The sequence below is a fragment of the Pezoporus flaviventris genome, unplaced genomic scaffold, assembly GCF_033815535.1.
Source record: "Pezoporus flaviventris isolate CSIRO_AGI_PZ_B2104156 unplaced genomic scaffold, CSIRO_AGI_Pfla_v1 ptg000002l, whole genome shotgun sequence".
Lineage (NCBI taxonomy): Eukaryota > Metazoa > Chordata > Aves > Psittaciformes > Psittacidae > Pezoporus > Pezoporus flaviventris.
This window is the reverse complement of record NW_026892550.1, coordinates 11,617,709-11,641,814: the sequence shown is the minus strand read 5'-3', so window position 1 is coordinate 11,641,814 and position 24,106 is coordinate 11,617,709. Positions and strand designations below refer to the sequence as shown.

Sequence of the window (24,106 nt, the reverse complement as noted above, 5' to 3'; positions counted from 1 at the left end):
GTCAGGCGCCCCGTCTCTGCTTCCTCACAGCTTCCCCTCCTCCCTGGCAGAGCATGAGCCTCACAAAGTCCTTGGTCAGGGTAAACATCACTTAGCAACAACCGAAAACATCGGCTTCACCAACGCTGTTCTCAAAACTAGAAGTCAAAACACAGCACTGCACCAGTTAACACAAAGGAAAAAACATGACTGCTACTGCTGAACCCAGGACATTGCCTCACTGGCAAAAGACTCTGGTCAATGCTATCCCCTGAATTGTTCCTGAGCACAGTCTGGGAGATGCTGACACCATGTCAGGGACAGTCTGTCAGAATGGATGGCAGTATGCTAGGACTGAGCCTGTGCTCTGCCGTCAATGTTTTAATCAGCAGAGATGTAACCAAAGAAAGCAGAGTGGACCTGTTACTCTCAAAACCACCTAAAAGTAGCCTCTGCAGAGACTGACACACGTGATCAGGACTGTTATGGCTTAGATGGGTAGATTTAAGGGGTAGATCTCTAATGCTGTTTAGACATAAGTATGTCTTTCAAGTGTTTAGGGTGTCTGGAAAAAAATGTTGCTGCCATTTGAAATGTTTTCCTATATTGCTATATAGGACAAGGGGTAATTGTTTTAAACTAAAAGAGGGGAGATTCAGGCTGGATGTGAGTAAAACAATCTTTACAATGAGGGTGGTAAACTACTGGAACAGGTTGCCCAGAAAGGTTGTAGATGCGCTATCCCTGGAGACATTCAAGGTCAGGCTGGATGTGGTTCTCTACAATTTGTCTAGTTCCAGGATGCTCCTGCTCATTGCAGGGGGTTTGGACTAGATGACCTTTGAAGGTCCCTTCCAACCCAAATTATTCTATGATTCTATGACTTTTTAAATGAGAGTATATTTAAGGTATAGACCAAGAAGTGTGAGCTGGGTGGTGACTTGAGCCCACTTCCTAGAAGTATCTATCATTCACAACAGAGGGAACTTGGTCATGTAACTTGAAGTAGTCTGAATTACTCTCCCATGAAAGAAAGCCTAATATACAGCTGCTTGCGTGTCTAAATTTGATGTCCAATGTAAGAAGCATTAATTCTGATATTGGTCTGAATTTGTTAAAGACAAAGACTGTCTAAACCTAGTAGTGTGAATTTTGTTTTGGTGCCTGTGACCACGGTTCAGAAACGTTCCTTCAGGCTTTTCCAGTATATGCTGTTGCTTTTATGACCACACAATTATTTCGGTAATTTTCAGAATACTAAAATAAGGCGCTGTTTATTGACCACACAGCTAGTTTGAACTGCGACTTTGACAGCTCTCAGAAATTATGCTTTAAATAAAGAGTGATATGCACTTGCTATGGTTGGTTAAATATGAAAGCATGTCCTATCATAACGTATATAATAGAAAATCTGGAAATTAAGGTGGTCTGATCTGTAATCGGTAGGCTGGAGCTATTCTGATGTTGCCTTTCATGTCTGTCGTCTGTCAGGTCTTGTTATGAATTCAATATCCCATATGAGGATTATCTGCAACAGTTACGGACAAATCTTAAAGCCTGTACTTTTGTTGATAAATTGGTAAATAATTGCGTGACATTAGAGGCTAAAAGGACATTCAGAAGAAAGCAAAAACGAATGAAAACAAAATGTATGAGTTTGAAGCTACGTCACACAGGAAGAAACTAAAGGAAGTTCTGCAAGTAACAGAGGAGCCGACAAGGAGAGGTGCCATGCTTGACCTCGTGCTCACTAACAGGGAAGGGCTCGTTGGAAATGTGATGCTTCAGGGCAGCCTTGGATGCAGCGATCATGAGATGGTCAAATTTGAGATCCTCAGGACAGTGAGAAGAGCGTGCAGCAAGCTCACTGCCCTGGACTTCAAAAGAGCAGACTTTGGCCTCTTCAGGAACCTGCTTAGGAAGGTTCCATGGGATACAGCCCTAGAGGGCAGAGGGGCCCAAGACTGTTGGTCGATATTCAAGGATCACCTGCTACAAGCTCAGGAGTGTTGCATCCCAACTAGAAGGAAGTGCAGCAGGAGGGCCAGGAGACCTCCTTGAATCGATAAGGAGCTGCTGAGGAAAATTCAAATGACAAAAGAGGCTTATAAAAGGTGGAAGCAAGGACAGGCGGCCTGGGAAGAGTACAGGGATGTTGTCTGGGAAGCTAGGGACCAGGTTAGGAAAGCTAAGGCCCAGTTAGAATTAAACTTGGCTAGGGATGTTAAGATAACGGGAAGGGATTCTACAAGTACATAGCAAATAAAAAAAAAAGACTAGGGAGAATGTAGGCCCCTCAGGAAGCTCTCAGGAGAACTGGCTACATGGGATTTGGAGAAGGCTGAGGTTCTGAATGACTTCTTTGCCTCGGTCTTCACCGGCAAAGGCTCTGACCACACCACCCAAGTCTTGGAAGGCAGACACAAGGACTGTGAGAATGAAGACCTTGGGCCCACTGTAGGAGAGGATCTGGTTTGAGACCATCTTAAAAATCTGAATGTGCACAAGTCCATGGGTCCTGATGAAATCCATCCGCGGGTCCTGAAGGAGCTGGCAAATGAAGTTGCATCAAAAGGACCATGACCAGCAGGTCGAAGGAGGTGATCCTGCCCCTTTACTCTGCTCTTGTGAGAACTCACTCGGAGTATTGTGTGCAGTTCTGGTGTCCTCAACATAAAAAGGACATGGAACTGTTGGAATAAGTCCAGAGGAGGCCACGAGGATGATCAGGGGACCGGAGCACCTCCCGTAGGAAGACAGGCTGAGGAAGTTGAGGCTGTTCAGCCTGGAGAGGAGAAGGCTGCGTGGAGACCTCATAGCAGCCTTCCAGTATCTGAAGGGGGCCTATAGGGATGCTGGGGAGGGACTCTTCATTAGAGACTGTAGTGAAAGGACAAGGGTTAAAACTCTTTAACGGGTTAAAACTTAAACAGGGGAAGTTTAGATTGGATATAAGAAGGAAATTCTTTCCTGTTAGGGTGGTGAGGCACTGGAATGGGTTGCCCAGGGAGGTTGTGAATGCTCCATCCCTGGCAGTGTTCAAGACCAGGCTGGACAAGGCCTTGGGTGATATGATGTAACGTGAAGTGTCCCTGCCCATGGCAGGGGGGTTGGAACTAGATGATCTTAAGGTCCTTTCCAACCCTAACCATTCTATGATTCTATGATACTATGATTCTAAAAGGTAATCCAGACAAACCAGAAAAAATAGCCTTATCCACATGAGCAAAACACAGACCTAGCTCTGCTCACATATGTAACATTTCTTTGTAATGTGAAAATGAAAACAGGATCAATGGAATATCACAGTTCTGCTAGGATGTAAAAGCTATGGGGTATGGAAGAAAGATAAAGAGTGGATATTTTTAAAACTATCTTTCTGCAACTTGTTAACAGCCTACCAGAGACAGAAAGAATGACACAAAGTAATTAGCATGTCTGCTATGAGAACATGGTTTCTTTCTATTTAAAACTGTACCTAGTGCCAGAGGATAAAGGACAACACAGACAAAATCCACGGTTCCTGCCTACTAATCCATGTGAACAACCATACAGCTTGGAAGCCATTTTAAAGTTTAGTTAGAAAATAGGTACAACAAAGACACAAGTCAAATTAAAGCTATTTAATTTGAGTTATAAACCTGAAAATCTTAGGTGAAATTTGTGGAAAGAACATCAAAGACCAAGTAGCTACTGGGTGTAGTGGTCAGACAGGAATCCAAGGAACACATAATGCAGTATTGCTAACCTGAAAGCATTCACAAATCATTAGTCAAGTCTGGAAAGTCATGAGTTTGGGGAATTTTTTGATATAATAAATATAGGACTTGTTTTGTCTTTCAAAAGACAGCACATTTTTGAATCACTTTTTTTTTTTTTTTAAACCAAGTTGTGAGCCATAATATTATGTTTGGAAAGAATGAAAGCTGAGAGTCTTTGCTCAGGAAAAAATGAACTTTGAGAAAACACTTGTTGGGTGACTTGCAATAAAGGTCATAAAATTTGGCAATATAGAGATGGATTAATCTGGAAAGAACTGTAACTGAGGAAAACTGCTGGCAGTCAGTGTGTGAGAATTTGAAAATAAAGCCATTTAATTTTAATAAAAATAGCAGTAATCATGCGCTGGCTGAAACTAAAAGCTGCAATAAGCTTAGACTTCTGATATTTGACTCATTCACAAATTATTCCTGTTTTATAGAAAGTATATTTTTATTCATAAATATTTTTTATTTACTTATATATTCTCAAGAAACCAAATGAGCTTTTAATTTCATTTCATCTATTCTTTTGTTCTGTATGGTTTGTCTCATGCTATATTTTCCATCCTGTTTAGGAACAGAAATAGATGTAAGTGGTATGCTTTTGCTATAACATTTCTAGAGGTGAGGAAAAAGTGGTGAATACATTTTTGTCATGAGATGCAGAGTATCTAACAGGTATATGAAGCAGAATTTCAATCATACAGTCAGTGATGAACTGCCATCATTCTGTTAGCTCTAATTTAGTAAGATTAAAGAGCTTTTATTGTTCTGGGCTAGGAGGTTTGACTGCTTAAATTAGTACTGATCTAGACAGACAATGAACATATACTGTACTATAACAGATTAAGATCTGAATCAGGAATTATTTCACTTGCTTTGTGGTGGAGTAAAAAATGGCTTTAAACTCTAATCAGTAGTAGCTGGTATCTGAAAGTGTTTATTTCTGTTTAGAATTAAAATGCTCAGTTAAATGCAGTCTATGAGGGGGAATCCAGGCTTCAAAGGCTTTTTTGTCACTTCATTTCTGGATGTTAGAAATGTTTGCTAAACAATTATTTTGTTAATCTGATTTTTAAAAGGAAAAAAAACCCCACCTCTTCAGCTGGGGAATTAAATGTCAAGTTTCCTCCTGAAGGGCACATTTTATGGAGAAGTTATAAACCCTGAAATTAAGTTGGTAATGGAAAATGTGACAAACTCAACTATGGCAATGCAAAAATATATTCTTAACACTTAACGCATAAAGGGCCATATATATATATTGAACATATTTGCAGCATACTACATGTTTATTACAAATTAAACACTTAAAAATGGAAAAAAAACCCGCACATAGCCCAACTTTTTCTTCAATATTTGTTTAATATAGCCGGAACACATTGAAAATTGTAGGACTGAAGACTATGTGGTAAGTGTTTAAATAACGTTTCATTAGAAATGCTATGCAGGGGGTAAGAATGTCATGTAGAATTACTATTTGGTGTTTTTTAGAATAATATAATTAGGGGAAAATGCATAGGGAAAACTTAACACTATCACTAAAACAGAACCTGTGCAAATTTTTTGCATTTGTTCAGGTATTCAGAATTCAGATCAGAGCCTTTATCAACAACTGAGCTCTACCACTGTGCACAGTGGTGGAACTGGACACTTCCATCCTTACAGGCATTGGAATGTGTGAACGCTGCAGTGATTCATGGCATATGCTTCTATGCCATTATCAGCCAAGCCAACTGATCTAGGAAAAGAGGTAATAAAGGAAGCTTTTTCTTCCCCTTCCACCTTTCCCCTCCCTGGAAGGGACAGAAGAGATGAACTGAAAACAATGTGAGTCTCCTGCAAGAGAAAGTGGCAAAGAGCAAGAGGGTTTGGCAAAGGAGAGGTAAAGAAGAACATGTCTGGCATCTTTAAACCTTCCTCACTAAAAATAAAAAAGAAAAAAAAGTTAAATGGAAGAAGACATAACTCATGGGAGGTGATGCTTTGAGTGAGTAATATACTCTGTCCACTTGTTAGACAAATGTTGGAAAATAAGTGTGCTTTACATGTTGCTTCATAGCTATTTTTTTCAAGTTTGGGAATGGACAAGTAGGCTCAAGGGGAATTTTGACCACAGATCCATAATATCATTTATATGATTTTTATATAAATTTGTAGAACAACAAGGGTAAGTTTAGAAGCTAAAATAAAGCCATTAGTATTATGGATTAAATATTCCTTCTATTGCCAGAAGTTCTGCAGTTTGCTCTTTGCTGGCATACACAGTTTTTCTCCTTTAGTTGCCTATGATAAATCATCCTTTCCATTCCAGGAGGAGAAAGAGAATCTCTCGCTCTTGCTTCCTGTCCTACCAGCATCCTCTTGAATACTCTCTCCTGTTTTTCCCTCAGAATACTTACCCTGTCTGTCTTTGCTGGCACCAGAGTTACAGTGAAAGGAGAAAGGTCTCTTCTGTCTGGTAAATAATGGCCCTCGTTATTATTTTGAAAGCAAGCATGAGTTGCTACTACTTCTCTATGCTTTTCCTTAAGGCATAAGATGTTTTCACTACCCTGCCATTTCTTCTTTCTCCCCAAGGTGGGTTTCATTTTCAGTGGATACACTTAGACAAGTCTTGGACTTGATTCAGTTAAAATTACTGTACATTTGGCCTCTGTATCATAGAAGCACAAGCAAAGCAGCTAAACACTGTGGAAAGTTGTTGTTCTCTGTTTTCCCTGGCCGTGCATGAAGTTCTGCAGTGAAGAAGCTTAAACGTTTTGCTTTGACTTGAGCCCCCTGGAATGACATGCTTTGTGGTCATATGCTAAACTGTAGACAGAATATAAACTAGCTGTTGCTTCTCAATGCTCTTCACAGTAGCTGGTCTTTTTTTTGTTTTTGTTTTTTTTTACGGTGGGATCCAGTTGAAGGTTCAGACTGTGTGTCTAGACCCAGGAATAAACTCAACTGGGCTGTATGAGGAAGAGATGCTGACAACTGATAGCTGGTGAAAAAAGTTAAGCCTCTGTCCTCCCGTTCATAGATTCTGTACAAAATTAGAATCAGCTTCAAGAATAACTCTCTAAAATAACCTAGGAATGTCTGCTCTGCCATGCATTTGTTTAGGAGCTACATTCCCCTTTTGCATTTGGTTAGTAACCAAACAGAGCAAACCAAATCAGGCTGGGAGACAACTTGACAGTGACTTGTGGTGTGTGACAGCTTCAGATTATTAGTCCTTTGAATAATTTGTGAGTTGCAAAGAAGAGGATACAGTAAGAGATATTAGTGACTTTCCCAAATACACATGCTGGGATTAATTAATGCCCTACATCTTTTAAAATTACTCAGCCTTCTGGAACAAGGATATATTTTGGCTTCAAAACAGTATGGCATCATTCTGTACAGCTGCGAAAGACTGTGCTGACTGCAAGGTTTTGGAGGGACAGACCCTGTTAGAGGTAGTCTGGAGCAGGAATGGATTTGCAGGAACTTCAGAATCAGTATCAGGTGTCTGTTAGTCAAGCCCTTTCCCAAGGTTATCTCCCATTCATTCTGCTGCTTTTATTGGTGAAAGTAATTCAGTGAAGTCCATACATGGAAAGAGAGGTTTCACTTTTGTACTTTATAGTTTTCCTTCAAAAACCGATTACTTACTGTGAAACGCTTCACTTGTGGCAAAAGTCTACAAACTCAGTGTTTCTTGCTGTTGATAAAATGACAGATAACCTCAGTTATTTCATAACCAACAGCTCTGTTTGCTAATGCAAAAACTTGTGCAGCATTACAATTTGTGTTAACCTAATTTAATTTGCATTTGGACTCAATTTTGGTTTAGCTACCAAAAATACAGGTGCTTAAGTATCATGTGCTTAAAAAAACTACAGGGGAGAAGTAGCAGCTTAGCTGTAAATAGATGTCTAGTGAAGACTGTTAAAAATTTTAGAGTACATTTAAATTAATATTTTTTACTATAAAATGGAATTATTTATTATTTATTACTTATAAGCAGTGCGTAGGCCTTCTGTACGTTTAAATTCTACTACAGGAGTGCTGATGTTTTAACCACACTTAAAACCATTTTAGAAAAGATGCCTTCATATTATGTGAACTTTCTTAACACCTCAGTTACATTTTTGTCTTACTATATTTCAGACTTTTTCAAGATGGCAATAGCTTTATAGAAGATGACCTAAGTGTCTTGAAACAAGCAATAGTGACAAAATGGTAATCGGAGATGGCCATGCTGGTATAATTGAGCAGAACACAGAAGTAGAGTGGATATTTTATTTCCTTGGTATTGTAAAGAAATTTCTGGAATTCACAATAAACAGGGCAAAGGACTACAATGTCTCTACTTTTCTCATAAACAACATTGGGCTATAAGTAAATGTAAATAAGAATATAATAATTGATGTAAGAAACCTAAGAAATAAATTTAAAGCAAAGTAGAATATATTTATTTAGCATTTGTTCATTTAATTTTAAATATTTCTGAAACATGATTGCATAACATTCTCAACAGGTTCTGTAAGATCTGATTTTATTTTCACAGACTGGGTGAGATATCACTAATTGCTGCAAGGTAGAGAGAAGTAAAGAATATAAATAGAAAAGAGGGTTATAGAGGTAAATTCTTCTTTTGAGACAGTTTGCATGCTCATCTTTCTTCGTTTTCTGGTGGTCTAGAGACTTTTCTACCTGGCAGTCAGAAGGCCTGACTTCTATTATAAACTTGCATGACTCCAAAAAATTACAATGTTCAGAGTAGTCCATGTGATTGAAAATCCATTTATGACAGTACTGTTTCCAACTTGTCACAGTGAGAAAGATTGATAAACACGTAGTACAATGGATGAACAAATCTTCTCTATTTAGACATGCTCCAAGTAACTCAGCATCTTTCTTTAAAAACCAGGGATGTAATATCACATGTTTATTAGAGCTGCTCAACAAAGACAACCTGTAAATTAATGTCTATTTTCTTACCAGGCTTAGACTGACCAAAGCAAAATTAACTAACTGTGCTCAGTCATCTGAACATTTAGAAAAGATAGCAGCTCCATCAAAATGTTGCTATTCAGGCTAATAGAATAGCAAGACTCTGTGGGTAAGGAAAAAAACCTTGCACAAAAAATAGTCTCTACACTTACAGTAACAGGTCAGATTAATATAATTACTCATAGTTTAACTTTGGAAGGAAAAGAACTCAATTCCACGTTTAGAATCATAGAATCATAGAATAGTTAGGGTTGGAAAGGACCTTAAGATCATCTAGTTCCAACCCCCCTGCCATGGGCAGGGACACCTCAAGCTACATCATATCACACAAGGCCTCGTCCAACCTGGTCTTGAACACCGCCAGGGATGGAGCATTCACAACCTCCTGGGCAACCTATTCCAGTGCCTCATCACTCTAACAGGAAAGAATTTCCTCCTTATATCCAAACTAAACTTCCCCTGTTTAAGTTTTAACCCATTACTCCTTGTCCTTTCACTACAGTCTCTAATGAAGAGTCCCTCCCCAGCATCCCTATAGGCCCCCTTCAGATACTGGAAGGCTGCTATGAGGTCCCCATGCAGCCTTCTCTTCTCCAGACTGAACAGCCCCAACTTCCTCAGCCTGTCTTCCTACGGGAGGTGCTCCATTCCCCTGATCATCCTTGTGGCCCTTCTCTGGACTTATTCCAACAGTTCCATGTCCTTTTTATGTTGAGGGCACCAGGACCGCACACAATACTCCAGGTGAGTTCTCACAAGAGCAGAGTAAAGGGGCAGGATCACCTCCTTCGACCTGCTGGTCACGCTCCTTTTGACGCAGCCCAGGATACTGTTGGCTTTCTGGGCTACAAGCACACACTGCCAGCCCATGTTCATTTTCTCATCAACCAACACCCCCAAGTCCTTCTCCACAGGGCTGCTCTGAATCTCTTCTCTGCCCAACCTGTAGCTGTGCCTGGGATTGCTCCGACCCAGGTGTAGGACCTTGCACTTGGCATGGTTAAACTTCATGAGGTTGGCATCAGCCCACCTCACAAGTGTGACAAGGTCCCTCTGGATGGCATTCCTTCCCTCCAGGGTATCAACCGAACCACACAGCTTGGTGTCATCGGCAAACTTGCTGAGGGCGCACTCAATCCCACTGTCCATGTCAGCAATGAAGATGTTAAAGAAGACCAGTCCCAACACCGACCCCTGAGGGACACCACTCGTTACTGGTCTCCAGCAGGACATAGAGCCATTGACCACAACACTTCGTGTGCAGCCATCCAGACAAGTCTTTATCACCCAAGTGGTCCATCCATCAAATTGATGTCTCTCCAATGTAGAGACAAGGATGTCGTGTGGGACAGCGTCGAACGCTTTACACAAGTCCAGGTAGATGATATCAACTGCTCTACCCCTGTCCATCAGTTCTGTAGCCCCATCATAGAAGGCCACCAAATTGGGCAGGCAGGATTTCCCCTTAGTGAAGCCATGCTGGCTGTCACCAAGCACCTTGTTGTTTTTCATGTGCCTTAGCATGCATTCCAGGAGAATCTGCTCCAAGATTTTGCGAGGCACAGAGGTGAGACTGACTGGTCTGTAATTCCCCGGGTCATCCATTTTCCTTTTCTTGAAAAACAGGGTTATATTTCCTTTTTTCCAGTCATTGGAAATGTCACCTGACTGCCATGGTTTTTCAAATATGATGGCCAGTGACTTAGCAGCTTCATTCACCAGCTCCTCCATCCCTAGCCAAGTTTAATTCTAAGTGAGCCTTAGCTTTCCTAACATGGTCCCTAGCTTCCCGGACAACATCCCTGTACTCTTCCCAGGCCACCTGTCCTTGCTTCCACCTTTTATAAGCCTCTTTTGTCATTTGAATTTTCCTCAGCAGCTCCTTATCCATCCAAGGAGGTCTCTGGCTCTCCTGCTGCACTTCCTTCTAGTTGGGATGCAACACTCCTTAGCTTGTCGCAGGTGACCCTTGAATACCAACCAACAGTCTTGGGCCCCTCTGCCCTCTAGGGCTGTATCCCATGGAACCTTCCTAAGCAGGTTCCTGAGGAGGCCAAAGTCTGCTCTTTTGAAGTCCAGGGCAGTGAGCTTGCTGCACGCTCTTCTCACTGTCCTGAGGATCTCAAATTCGAGCATCTCATGATCGCTGCATCCAAGGCTGCCCTGAAGCTTCACATTTCCAACGAGCCCTTCCCCTGTTGGTGAGCACGAGGTCAAGCATGGCACCTCTCCTTGTCGGCTCCTCTATTACTTGCAGAAGGAAGTTGTCTTCTACACAGTCGAGGAACCTCCTGGATTGCTTGTGCCGGGCTATACCGTCCTTCAACAAATGTCAGGTTGGTTGAAGTCACCCATGAGAAAAAGGGCCTGTGAGCGTGAGGCTTTTCCTATCTGTCTATGGAGTGCTTCATCTGCAGGTTCTCCTTGATCAGGTGGTCTGTAACAGATCCCCACAGTAATATCTCCCATAGCTATATTCCCTTTAACCCTGACCCACAAACTCTCTGTGGACTGCTCAGCTGTCCCCAGACAGAGTTCCATACTCTCCAGCCTATCCCTAACATAAAGGGCAACTCCCCCTCCCCGCCTGCCAGGCCTGTCTTTTCTAAAGAGCCTGTAACCTTCCATTCCAACACTCCAGTCATAGGAGCCATCCCACCATGTTTCTGTGATGCCTATTATATCATACCCCCGTAGACGTGCACACATCTCTAATTCCTCTCGTTTGTTCCCCATGCTACGGGCATTTGTATAGAGGCATCTGAGCCGAGCTCCAGCTGAAGCCGGCTCATTGGCTGGAGCGGCTGGGATATCTCTACATTGCTCCAAGCATTTATTATAGGTTCTGGCAACTGACTGGGTGTGTTGGGATGGAATGATGCCCCCCTCCCCCAACACATCTAGTTTAAAGCCTCCTTGACCAGTCTGGCAAGCCTCCTACCAAAACTGCTCTTTCCCTTCTTTATCAGACCAGCTCCACCAGCCCCCACTAGACCTGGCCTACAAACTTGGGTCCCGTGTTCAAGACATGCAAGCCCCTTGCTATGACACCACCCTTTTAACCAGTTATTAACCTGTCCAATCCTCCTAGCTTTTTTTAGTTACTCCCCTGTATCCTGGAGAATTGAAGAAAAGACTGTCTGAGCTCCAGAGCCCCTAACCACCTCCCCCAGGGCTCTGTAGTCCTTCTTTATTAGGTAGGCAAAAATGAAATATTTGCCAGCTGTGTACTTTCGCTAAAACTGAGTGGAGGTACAAAATTTTGGGCAGCCTTGCTGCTGATTGTCTTGACATCTGTTTCCCATATTTGCTAGTTGTTTTGAAGTTCTTACTATCAATGCTTTAAGTACACACAGGCATATATATTAATGTACACTGGAGACAGATTCAACCTATTAGAAATTTAGGTACAACAGGGTTATAAATGTTACTTGATACCTTATAAAGCCCAAGATACCTGACCAGTGCATAGGCTCTGTTGCTTGATGTAGTCAGGTGATAACATATGTACACTCATGCTGCCTACTTCAGCGAGTGTCAAAAGTTCATGCTAAGTACTACATAAATTATCACCTAATTAAGCGCTGTTATGGTTTGGATTGGGAGGGAAGTGTAAACTTGATTCTCCTTAGAGAGCTGTATGCAGAAATATGATGTAGAATTAATTTTACGAATAAAGGTCAAAGATCGAAGTCTGAACGTATTTATTGGAAGAAGGAACTGGAAGGGAATCTTGACTTCCTTAATTAAATCCTTTTCTGCTCACGAAAATACTAAGAGGTTAATTTGGTGTTATGTGTACTTCCCATTATATTGTAGAGATGTCAGGAGCACTGTTCTGTTACTGGCACAGTTTATACATTATAGGATTTCTGAACTTCCCATTGCTACTCTTACATCAGTAGTTACTGAATCATAATTTAGGAATGACAAAAGAAACACTCACCTGACTCACCTGGACATTGGAGTTCAGGATTAAAAGATTAAGCTGTTATTGAATGCTCTTGTGTGAAGACATCAAATGTGTATATCTGTGTCTGTCAGTTTACTATATTAATAGCAACCATATAAATATTTTATTTGTGTGTTAGACCTGAAGATACATGTACTTTTGCTGGGCAAGTGATGATATTGATCTGGCTGGCTAAGAATTTTAACATATAGAATCTGATATCTGCATCACTTCAAGGAAATATTTTCAGACATCTAGGAACCAGGGAAAGATTAAAAATAATTTTAGCTATAATTTATTTGGACACATCACACAAAATAAACTATTTCTCTCTCCCATTTGTTCCAACAGTTTATGTGACTGTATTAGAACATACATAAACATGAAAAATGTCTGTTTCTGTGATTGTACCACTGTTTCCTTCAGCTTTTGAGTTGTACCTTTTGAGGAGGCCTCATTCAATAATGAAAGTTTGTGGTTCACGCAGAGATGTCTACAAAGCCTCTCATGACGCTTTAGATTGCAATGTTCTTCAAGACAAGGACAGCACCTTTCTATGTTTTACAGACTTACCAAAATGTGGATATACTGGTGGGTGACATTCTTTGGCAGTACTAGATCTTAAATGATGTGAAATGTGATAATATTCATGGTCCCTGGAAGAGAGGGAAATAGTCAAAGATACAGAACTAAAGTGAGAAACTTTAAGTCAGGATAACCTTTAAGAAGCTCTTTGTATTTTCAGGAAATGAAGAGATTCTAAAGCAATCTCTGGTACTGCCATCAAAAACACCAAGGAATTCAACATTAGCAGTATGACAGTTACAACACTGATTCAGAAAAGCGTATGCTAATTTTTTTTTCTCCAAATAGACAGCTACCAGCTGAAGGCAGCTGAACACCTAGAGCCATCTGTGTTAAAACAACACTTGCAAGTGGAAAGAAACACTAAGTAGAAGGGGGGAGGGGAGGGGGAATAGCCAAACACAAAGAAGCAAGGTAGCCAAAAAGGCAGTTTTGTATCCCAAAATGCCTCTGACATTTCTCCTTGTCTGCACTTCAGGAAGACAGAGTGGGGGAAATGCCAGCAGTGCAATGGTTTTTGTGGCAAGCAGTATTCCACATTGCAAATACCACTGATACCACAGCTAGCGCTGCAGGTACCTGGTGCAAAGATCCCAGGGGCTACACCATGGTAGAGACCAAATTACCTCTTCTCTTCCCCAGGTAAAGTCTGAAGCGTGTTGGCATATGTGTGTTGGAAAATTTGTATTGGCATTACCAATACCAAGAAGAGGCTTCCCTTGCTATATTGTGTCTGAACTAGATATGCATTTGAACTGTTGACTGCAGGAGAGAGAAGTTGTCTGAAGAGTTTTCCAAGATCTTCAGTGGCACTGAACTGCCTCAGCACTGGTATAAGTAGTAATATTTTCACTGCCTTCTATAGAGTTTTGTTCTTTATGTCTGTTTGTTTTGAATGATGTACATATGACTTTTTTACTAAAAATAGCTAAAGTGTTGCCAAGCTGGAGATGCCGCCCAAAAACTAAGACCAGCCCAAAAGGCTCTAGGATTTTTTATGTCTTTGCTGTCACACTTGAATGTCACACAGAAAAGTGGAATAGCCAAATTTTACTTTATCCCTGAACTCTATATTTGTATATAATGTCCTCCATTGTAGTGCTGTGGTACCTCTATGCTAAAAACTTGCATATTCTGCTAATTTCAATATGCATTAGTACCACAGAATCAGAATAATTAGTGCCAATAATTAATTTTAACATCTCAGCATTTTTCTGATGCTGTTATGTGAGCAGTATTGCCCTACAATGATCGCAGCCTTCTTCAGACAGCAGACTGCTTCATACAATGTTTAGAAACTGTGTGAAGTGCTGTTTTTAGGAGTGTGGGTAAGGCAATGAGGAGAGGGCTTATGGGCTGCTTTCCTGGTTTCTGAAACACTTCAAATACTGCAGCCTAATGATGCTTAACTGATCAAGGCTTGTAAAATGAGCAGTGTTACAGAAATGCGAAGCATTATCTTATTATTAACACGGTATCAGAGGTGTTCCCCAAAGCTTCATAGCAATCTCACATAACAACCTTCTTCAACCCTGCAAGAGCTAAACAATGGTCAAAATGCAGTTCTGGGTGGATGTTTTCCAGGGCTAATTGCCTCCAACTACTGACAAGCCCTGCTTCTTTCTTATGGACTGAGAACCTGCTTTTGTTCATTGCAATGTTCAGGTAACCCTGACAGAGTATCCAGGAATCACTTGAAAACTTTGTCATGGTTATTTGGTCAGGCTGCTCTGCTGCATTGGGTCTATGGATAGCTATATCCTGCTGGTAGAAGAAAAGCTGCTTTAAACCGTTATAAGGTGGGTGATGATCTGTAAGCTGTCCCAAAGGAGCAAAATCATTGGTGGATCTGCAGTATCTGTTTCTCCCCTTCTATACCAAAGGGAGACTTGGATTTCATTTACTTCAGTGAATTAACAGTTAAGGTTCCATCAATTATCTGTAGTGCATGGTCTACTCCTGGCTCTGCCATTTATTACCTTTGTCATTGTGAGCCAGACATACTGCTTGGTGCCCCAGTTTTCTCACCTACATTGTAAAGACATCAAGGGATGCGAGGCCTGCGTAGGTTTTGATTTTAGTGTTGGTTTTTTCTTTTTTGACAGGGAACAACAAAAAAGCAGAGCAAGAATTCTCCCTGAGTGTCTATTTTCTGTATGCAAAAGCCAGCCAATTGCATCAGTTTTAAGTTTTGTTAAAAGGCAGGCTGGATGATGCAGAAAATCTGATGACATGAAAGAAACTCCACAGCCTGCTCTTTTGAGGTCTTGTGTAAAGAAGAACACATGCGCCTTCGGCCTGAATTTGGTTTACTGATCTTTCAGTTCCTCATCTGAATGCTTAGGATCAGTCTGTGTGCTAGAAATCCTACTGGACTCAGCCAGTGTGTCTGCAACGCTTCTTTCAGCAAACGCAAACCAAGTTTAAGGGCCTGGAAAACAATACAGCAATTTGCTGGCTCAAAAGCAAAAATAAACCATTCACAGTATGCCACATTAGCTCTTAACTGTCTCCAGGAAGTGAAATGTTTGACAGGGAAATATATTTGCTTGTGGTCTCATTTGATTCATGTTTCAAGGAAAGAATTGAAGTCATACCCCCAGGGGAGAACATACATCAATCAAGGGGAGGACATTGCAGTCTATGGGATGTCATCTTCCTGCACCCTCCTCCCTGCTTCCCTGGGGAGGCAAAGCACCATAGTAGCATTAAGGAGCTTTTAGAAAAGGTATATGCTGGGTTTTTGTCCCTCAGTACTGACAGGGGTGTTTTATATGGCAAAAGAAACACGTTGCTCCCTCTCCAAGTTACAGCTCTGAATAATCTTGTTAGGAAGCAGGAGATACTTCCTGAACTATTTAAGAAAAGGTGACATGTCTTCTTAATCTCTGTTCCTTCTTGCCGTAGGATACGCTGATCACTGTTTGCTCTCCCCAAGTCTTTGTGCCCAGCATGACTAACCTGATGAGCCAGACATTCAGATATCAACGGCCCAGTACTCCTAAGGTATACAGCAAGTAGTGTGATTGTGTGGGATAAAACGGATGGGATAAGCATAAATTAGGTGTAGAAATCTTTCCATACTGAGAAGGTATGATTTCATTGTGGTGGACTTCTTTGCACCTAACTTTCCACCTCTTGTCTCCTCCCAGTAGGAAAAAATGAAGCAGAGACTTCCAAAGAGTTACTATAAAAATGGAACAACTCCATAAGTTTGTGGAATTACTCGCATGTAAAAATGCATGCCAGAAGAGCCTGGGTCCTGAGTGTAGGTGGTGACTTATAAAATACAGCTGATAGAACACAATCCAGTTTCTAATTTCTGATTTGGTTCCTAATCTGTTTTCTCCATCTGATGGCTGATCTGTTGTATCATGGAAGAATGCCTTCTCAAACTAACCTCAATATTAGCTTTCTTGAGACAGAATAGTAAAACTTAGTCTTAAAAGTAGAGATAAAATGTTTAGAGAGAAATGGAAGGACTTTGCTGATGCTCCAGTCCATGAGCCATCATAAGTGTTGTCTTTTTTTCTTTGTCTCAACTTCTAATTCTGCTAGTTTTTTCTTTCTTCTTTCTGACATGGAGAGTATCAGAGCAGTATAAAAAACCTACCACTGAACTGTACGTGTAGCACCTCTCCACACTGCTGTGATTGATGAGGAGGTAACTCTGGAGCTTCATGAAAATGATGAGTGTTTCTGTTCTTGTGCCCAAAATACTTCTTAAACTATTTTAAGCAGGCAAGCAGATATGCTAAAACACTAAAAATAAATATTTAAAAATACTTGACCTCAAAATACCGATCCATCAGAAGCAGAAGTGTAAAAGGACCTTTAAAGGGATCTTTTCCTTGTATCCTACCCAGAGCAGAACCTCAGATTTACAGACTTGTGGTTAAGGCAGATCTAGACTGAGTTGCCACCTCAGTTGGCACCATTTTTCAGGTGTCTTGTCCTCTTGGCATACGTGTTGCAAGTCTCAGCACAGCATGGGGGTTTCCAATATTTTCTTAATGAGGTAGTACAGTTCACAAAGGCTCTCTTACAGGTCATAGCCCATGAGGAAGAGATGTTTGCTGTGAACACTGCCTCTTACAGAGTTGTTGTGGCCATGGCGGGAACTGTGTTTTTGTACAAATCTGAGATTTTACCCACACAGAAGCATGTTCCCCTTTTGAAAAGCACTAATCCTGCCATCAGCTTATTCTCTTGACTTTATTTACTCCCTTACAGCTGTTCTGGTTTTGTTTTTGGTTTGGGTGTTTTGTTTTGTTTTGATGTCACAGCAGGGAAGGAGCCAGCTTTTTGTGGTTCACCAGCTTTTTGTGGAGTGACAGGAACTGGACCACAGCTTGGGTACCTCAGCAGGCAGAGGTCTCTGCTCCTCTGAAAGGAGCATCAGATGGAGCATTAAAGAAGAGTGTGTTCTCACAGCTGCCCAGCACTATCAACACTAACCAGAGGATGATCTGTATTTCTGCTGCCCTGTGCCAGATGGCAGCATTTTGATATGCCAGTCTTCATTGCAGTGTGCTTTGTGGTTATGGCAAAACTTCATCCTGAAATAGCTGCTTGGTTTTTGACATTCAGCTATGGCCCATTTATTTGGGTATTTCAAGCTGCAAATTTCAGCTGAACCCATAAGCAGCAACTGGTTTTAAGAAATGAGGAAAGATTTTCCCAGCTATTTAAAAGCTGGGCAGAATGATGCAGTGTTTGCAGATAGCTTCCCCCATGTTGAATGAAACCCAGTGATCTGTTGCTGTGGGGGTTTACACATTTCAATGTACATCTGTAAATATACATACAGTCAGAAAATACTTTGAATGCCCACATAAACCAAATTGTCTTGTCGAATGTTATAAATACAGAAGATTTTCAATAACAGTGAATGATTTGTGTTTTAATTTACAACTTAGTATTGCAAAGAACCTGGTCTCTTAAGGAAGTTTATGATCTTAAGATCAAAGCCCAAATCTATTCTTAAAATTGGTATTTTGGACCCTTTCTGTTCTTAAGACATGTAATGTTTCATTAAAAGGCAAATATCACCATGAATACAGATTATATCAGGACATGAGCTTGATTTTGTCTTATGCTGAGGGTTATATCTAGTCCTCAAAGGCACTGGTACAGAAAGGAGAATTGCCAGATATAAATAATGGCATATAAGAGCAAAACAGTAGTCTTAACATAAGATCAGGCAGCGCTTCAGGCATGATGCTGAGCAAATGCACCCCTGCTTCATATAGAATACACTCCTGGTTGCTGCTGGGACATGTTTAGCTGAGTTTCAGTGGTTGTCTAGGGTTGCAGAGGGCTGGGCTTTAGCTCCTTTTTGTTTCTAAGTGCAACTGTTTATTTTTGCATAAGTTCACCTTTTCCCTTGTCAGTGATCTTGGTGTATTGGGAAGACCTCCTTCAAATTCATGAAGAAGCAAAGCCCAAGAGCAGTAGAAACAGGGCCATTGTATGTCTTGAATGCTGGGATTGAGGAAGAAAACTAATTCACAAAATCTCTTCAAAAGAGAGGGGTTCCTTTCCCCATTGCAGAAAGTGAGAACACTGTAACATGTAGCAAGTGATCTGCGGTGATGCTTGCTTGCTACACAAAATAATTTCAATGCATGTCTCTCGGCTAACTCAGCCACTGTGTTCAGGATGTTTTGTGACACCACAAAGCAGCTGTTCTTTACTCTTCTGACTGAGACATTTATATTCAACCCTGACATTTTAATCTAATAAAAAAAAAAAAAGCTTTTTACCTCCTTGCAGTATAAACAGAGAACCTCTATATAATGGGCATCTGTGGAATATGGAATTAATCCCACTAGTGCGGAAAAACCTTCATAACTCTCTTGCGGCTTCATCACTCTTTGAGTTATGAGGTCTTCCTCTCACTTGTGGGATAAAGTCCAAATCCCACAAAAGCTTATTATGTGTCCACTATTTATTAAAACTTCATCATTTAAAACAAAACACTTAAGAAAGACACTGGGAAACATTTAAAATCAAAGAGGTTTCAGTTTGAGGAATATTTGTTGTATTTGAAGGTTTTTCAAAGCAGAGAAGAAAAAGTTCATTTTAGTCGTGATAACCACTGAACTTGCTGCTTCTGCTTATTTTTCTTTTTTCTTTTTCTCCATGGAGAGATTCTGAATGTTTTTCCTTTCTCTCCTACATGATTTTATAAATCTTTTAGTATCCTTGTGAAGACTTCACTTATTTTTCTCTGTCTTGAAGCCCAATGACTATTTTGTAAGTGAGAGCCCTTGTTCCCTGGCTTATGGATGTAAGTGTATATACTTGCTGTGCTTTGACTTACACAAAGTCCTTTAAATGACACTCACTCTTTTGCAGAACTGCAACATAACACAAATATACTAGCTAAGGTTCAAATTTAGTAGTTTAGCAGCACTAACATTTTGTACTGAGGTTGTTCTAGAGCTAAGAAGGTTGGGCAGGAGGTAGGCAAACCTGAGCTTGCTTTAAAACTCCTTTATATATTATGTCTGGTTACATTTAAATCTCTTTGTCTCCTCTTGCCTTAATTTTCACAGACAGACTGTTAGAATGCTGATTCTTATTCTCCCTCCCCAATATTTCTTTATGGTCTCTCTGCATCTCAAAGTAGAAGCTAATGTCCAACAAGTCATTTGATATAATGCAAATGAACATAACTGTTATATTAGCCACACTGCATGGGAATGAATATTATTACTTAATTTTAATAATTTATGATATAGTTTTATGCAAGAATCTTTACAGTCATTATTTTACAAAGTAAACATAAGACTAGGTTAATTTAATTTTAATTGCCTAGATGTATTTTAAGTTATGCAAATGATATTATTGTTATTGATATGCTAAAAATATTTCAAGTTTTCTCTTCCTGGATTTGTAGCACTTTTCTCCATGTCTTCCTATTAGAAAGGAATAACTGTTATCACCTGTATAACTCTCTCTCCCTCCACTCCCAAAAGTAACTAATTTTCAAACAGTTGTGATATGTAGGCAACTCTATCTTACACCTGGACATGGGTGAGGCAGAGGGGTTTAATTTACTACTCCAGTGTCCTGTACCTCAGTGACAGTACTTGGATGAGAAGCCAGAAGTTGCTGTCTGCCAGCCCTGAGCTCATGGCATGGCCCTTATGGCAAAGTTAGTTGATGTTGTGTTCTGAAATAGGCAACTTCTTTTTCACCATCTTACAGAGAAGTAATAGTGAGGTGAGAATACCGAAACATTTGTACGGTACGTGTGGAGCAGATCTGGCATCATCACCTTCCTGAATCTTGTCAGATACCTGCATTCTGCAGGCCCTGTGCTCTTGTTCTGCTAGTACTGAGGTTAGATGAAAAGTACAGTACAGTTAAAAGATGTGTGCCTGGAAGACTGATGGCATTGCACTTCTTTACCCCTTAGAATGAAATGTTAAGGTAAGACAATAGACTGACTCTGGGGAGTGGGGAAAGAAGAGGATCACTCTGACATTTGGAAGACAGGGGGCATGATGTATTATTCTTTAGCTCTGGAAAATCAGATAAATTTAGATAAATTTCAGGGGAGCAGCCTAATCTTGGGTGCATACTTGAACTCTGAACTATTCACTTGTTCATATGTTCTTCCAGTTAATCACTTTTCTTTCCTTACCCTTAATAGAGAAAACATGATCTGAATTTAAGGCAGACAGGGGAATAAAGAACAAACAGCCATAGCTGCTGGCTGTTTCTACCGAAGCTAAGGGCTACTTCTAGTAGTCTCCAGTGAGAACTCAGGATGGGCCTCCTTTTATGAGAATCTGTGAGATTTAAAGCAAAAAATGTATAGGCAGTCAGAGGGCTTCTACTTGATGACAGATCTTCCTGCTCAGCATTTGCTGCTGAGTGGAACTGAATTAGCACAAAATGACCCTTTTATTCACAGGGGCAGCTCCTCAGTAGGGGTAAATTTTCTTAACTTTTTCAAAGGACTTGTGTTCAGCCATTCGAGGTTTGATCCTGGCAAAAGGTGAGCACATGCTTTCAAGCTCCACGACTTCATCTATGAATGCCACTGTCACCATGCGGCTCCTTCAGTCTTTAGCTTTCTTGTATTGTTTTACTCAGAACAGTTTCAACCCACTGGAATGGATGCTGCTGAAGTGTAGTAATGCTTTTGATGTAATTATTTTTATGTGTGAAAAATTTTGGAATGTGATGGGAAGCTTTGAGATAATTTTTTTTTAATCTTGGAATCATTTTGCCCTTTTAGCAAATTCTTTTTTTTTTCATTATTTTGAAGCATTTATTATACATGAATTCATTTTAAAAGAAATCTAGCACAATTCTGATGACAGCAATCTATTTTTTTTCCTCTGCTGAATGTGTAAACATGAAAAAATAAACAACATGAAATGTACATAAATTCAGTTTTCAAATTAAAAGAACAGAAAAGACAAGCAAAGCATGAGCTGCAGAAGCAACAGGAAGTTAAAAGGTGGCGAGAGTGAAACAAGAATGTAAATCACATTTTTTATGAGTGGCCACCCGGACGACAGAGTGCAGAAGCAGACCGGGTTGTTGTGAGAAATAACAATGAAGAGTGCACATGTAATAATACAAAGTACCTAAGAGAGGAGTAGGGCCGGGGCAGTGCTGGAGAAGGCTATCCTAGAGCAAGGCTCAGAGCAGGCTCATTGCTTACACTGCCTCCCACTTCTTTTTTGGTCCCCGTGACCCCCCTTTTCTTTTTTCTTAAATGAGGTTGGTTTTTGCTAGGGATGGTCCAAAAAAGCACCCTCTTGAACAATAAACACAAATGACTGTGGTGGTCCTGTCAACTTTGGATCTTTGTAAAATAACCAGTGATCCACAACACTTTCTGGAATTGATTTCACAGGCTTTCCCCCTACCTCCTTACTGACAGCCTGGAAAAAAAATAATTCCCCTACCACCATCAGTGAATGCTATTCATTTTCCCATTATTGTAAATTCTTACATGCAAAGAACCCTAAAGAGCTATCCCTTTGAAGCAAAGGTGATTTTGCTACTGAAGGGGTAACAAATCAAAGACTATGCTCACAAACTCTTACATTTTGAAAAGAGCACTTCCAAATGATTAAATAGTTATACATGGCAAGGACCTGAAACTGTGATGATTTATTCAGACTCCATAGCCTATAGTAAAATATAAATTTTTGTTAATAGTGGCTTAAACCATGTTAAGGACATGGTTTAGTGGTGGACTTGGCAGTGCTGGGTTAACGGTTGAATTTGATGATCTTAAAGGTCTTTTCCAACCTAAATGATTCTGTGATTCTATGATAAATGTAACATTCTCTCCTCCTCCTCCCTTCCCCCCCTTTTTTTTTCCTGAGTGCAAGACTTCCAAGATTTTTTGAAGAAAAAAAAGCATCTGTTTTTCTGTATATTTGCTTTTTTTATAGACTTCATAAATCCAGCAGGCTTCTATTTGGACCACTAGGCCCTTTCAATAGAAGCATGTTTTCACTGGGATTTCCACATTCATAATTATTCCTCTCGTTTCTCTGCTGTGAGAAGACAAGCTGCTATTTCATTGCTTTGGGGAAGTTAATAATATGGTAGGCAAAACATCAGGAAAAATTATAATGAATGAACCTATACAAATTGTAGGGAAACACACGCCGCTGTTATAAAATGTTCCCATCATAAATCCTGGCAAATCACTCTGTGCACAAGTGAATAACTTTTTAACACATAAACACTCAATTAATTAAAGGTAATACACTATATACACTCAAACTAGTGTGACACAGAAAAGACAGATTCAAATAATGGCATTCAAGATTGTGGGCCCAGTCATGTCTGCCACAGTCCTCCTGAGAGATTTGGGAATAATAACACTCCAAAGTAACTCTTTTCTATACCTGAAGTGAAAATGAAGTTCTCAGCCTCAGCACTGCAATACTGTATTATTGCATTCACTGCAGGCGTAAGTAGGAAACTCCCTACTTTTTTTTTCCTCACCTTATTTCATACATGGCAAATGTTTCCTCAGTTTCATGTAAGTCACCATTCTCTCCTCCTCCCCCTCCCTACTGTTTCTTAGTTATTGGTATTTTTTTCCATCTTACCCAGGATTTTTGGAAGATTATTTCTTTTAACAATTGCATTATTTGCAAGGCCAGTTAATTTAGTGACACTGCCTTTTCCATCAGTGACTGTGGTTCAACTCCACTAAAATGCATCCTTTCATTTTGAGAGCCATGTTGGTTAAAAGTTGTTGGGACTATTTTAAAAATACTTTTTAAAGAAATTTTTCTCTCTCTAAGAAAAAAAGAAGAGAGAGAGAAAACAAACAAACTTTGAAATGTTTTGAGTTTTGATTATGTTTGTGTCATGATCTGACAGAGACTTACCAGCTGTGGAAAAATAACTAACTTGTACTCACATGGGAAGGTACAAAGCAAGGTTCAGTTCTCCGATGCAGGGGTTATTTAGTTTTCTTTTAAGTGGAATTAGCTCCAGCAAGAGTCACTGAGAGCAGCCCACCACAAACTAGTAAAAGTAATGACTTGAATGCAAGACTTTTACATTCAAGAATTCTATGATCACGTACCTATCTGAAGTTAAATGATTTTGCTATATGATTGGATAGGCCTTTTTATGCTTTCACAGAAAAAAAAAAATATTGCTAGTTGCATTTGTAAACAATATTTTTAAGACAGTATGGGAACATTTTTTAATTCTTTGAAGGTTTCTGGGCTCAAGGAACTTTTTCCACTCAGGTTCAAATTGTATATTGATACTGTGACCAGCTCCTATGTGTATTGAATACGATAGATTTTATATATTGGTCACTTAACTCTGAGTGAAGGAA

The 24,106-nt window shown here is 40.1% G+C and overlaps 3 long non-coding RNA genes across 3 annotated transcripts in view; all 3 read left to right on the top strand.

Moving 5' to 3' along the window:
• LOC133275133 (uncharacterized) overlaps positions 1 to 5,922 on the top strand; it is a 36,276-nt gene extending 30,354 nt beyond the window's left edge. Inside the window, exon 3 of the long non-coding RNA XR_009745407.1 lies at positions 5,321 to 5,922. This is a non-coding gene — a long non-coding RNA (uncharacterized LOC133275133). The remainder of the gene's footprint in view (positions 1 to 5,320) is intronic.
• Positions 5,923 to 13,236: 7,314 nt separating this feature from the next.
• LOC133275127 (uncharacterized) lies at positions 13,237 to 15,010 on the top strand. Its single transcript, XR_009745406.1, has 3 exons — positions 13,237 to 13,905; positions 14,006 to 14,094; positions 14,929 to 15,010. It is a non-coding gene; the product is annotated as an uncharacterized LOC133275127 (long non-coding RNA).
• Positions 15,011 to 17,407: 2,397 nt separating this feature from the next.
• LOC133275123 (uncharacterized) overlaps positions 17,408 to 24,106 on the top strand; it is a 51,132-nt gene continuing 44,433 nt past the window's right edge. The window contains exon 1 of the long non-coding RNA XR_009745404.1: positions 17,408 to 17,793. This is a non-coding gene — a long non-coding RNA (uncharacterized LOC133275123). The remainder of the gene's footprint in view (positions 17,794 to 24,106) is intronic.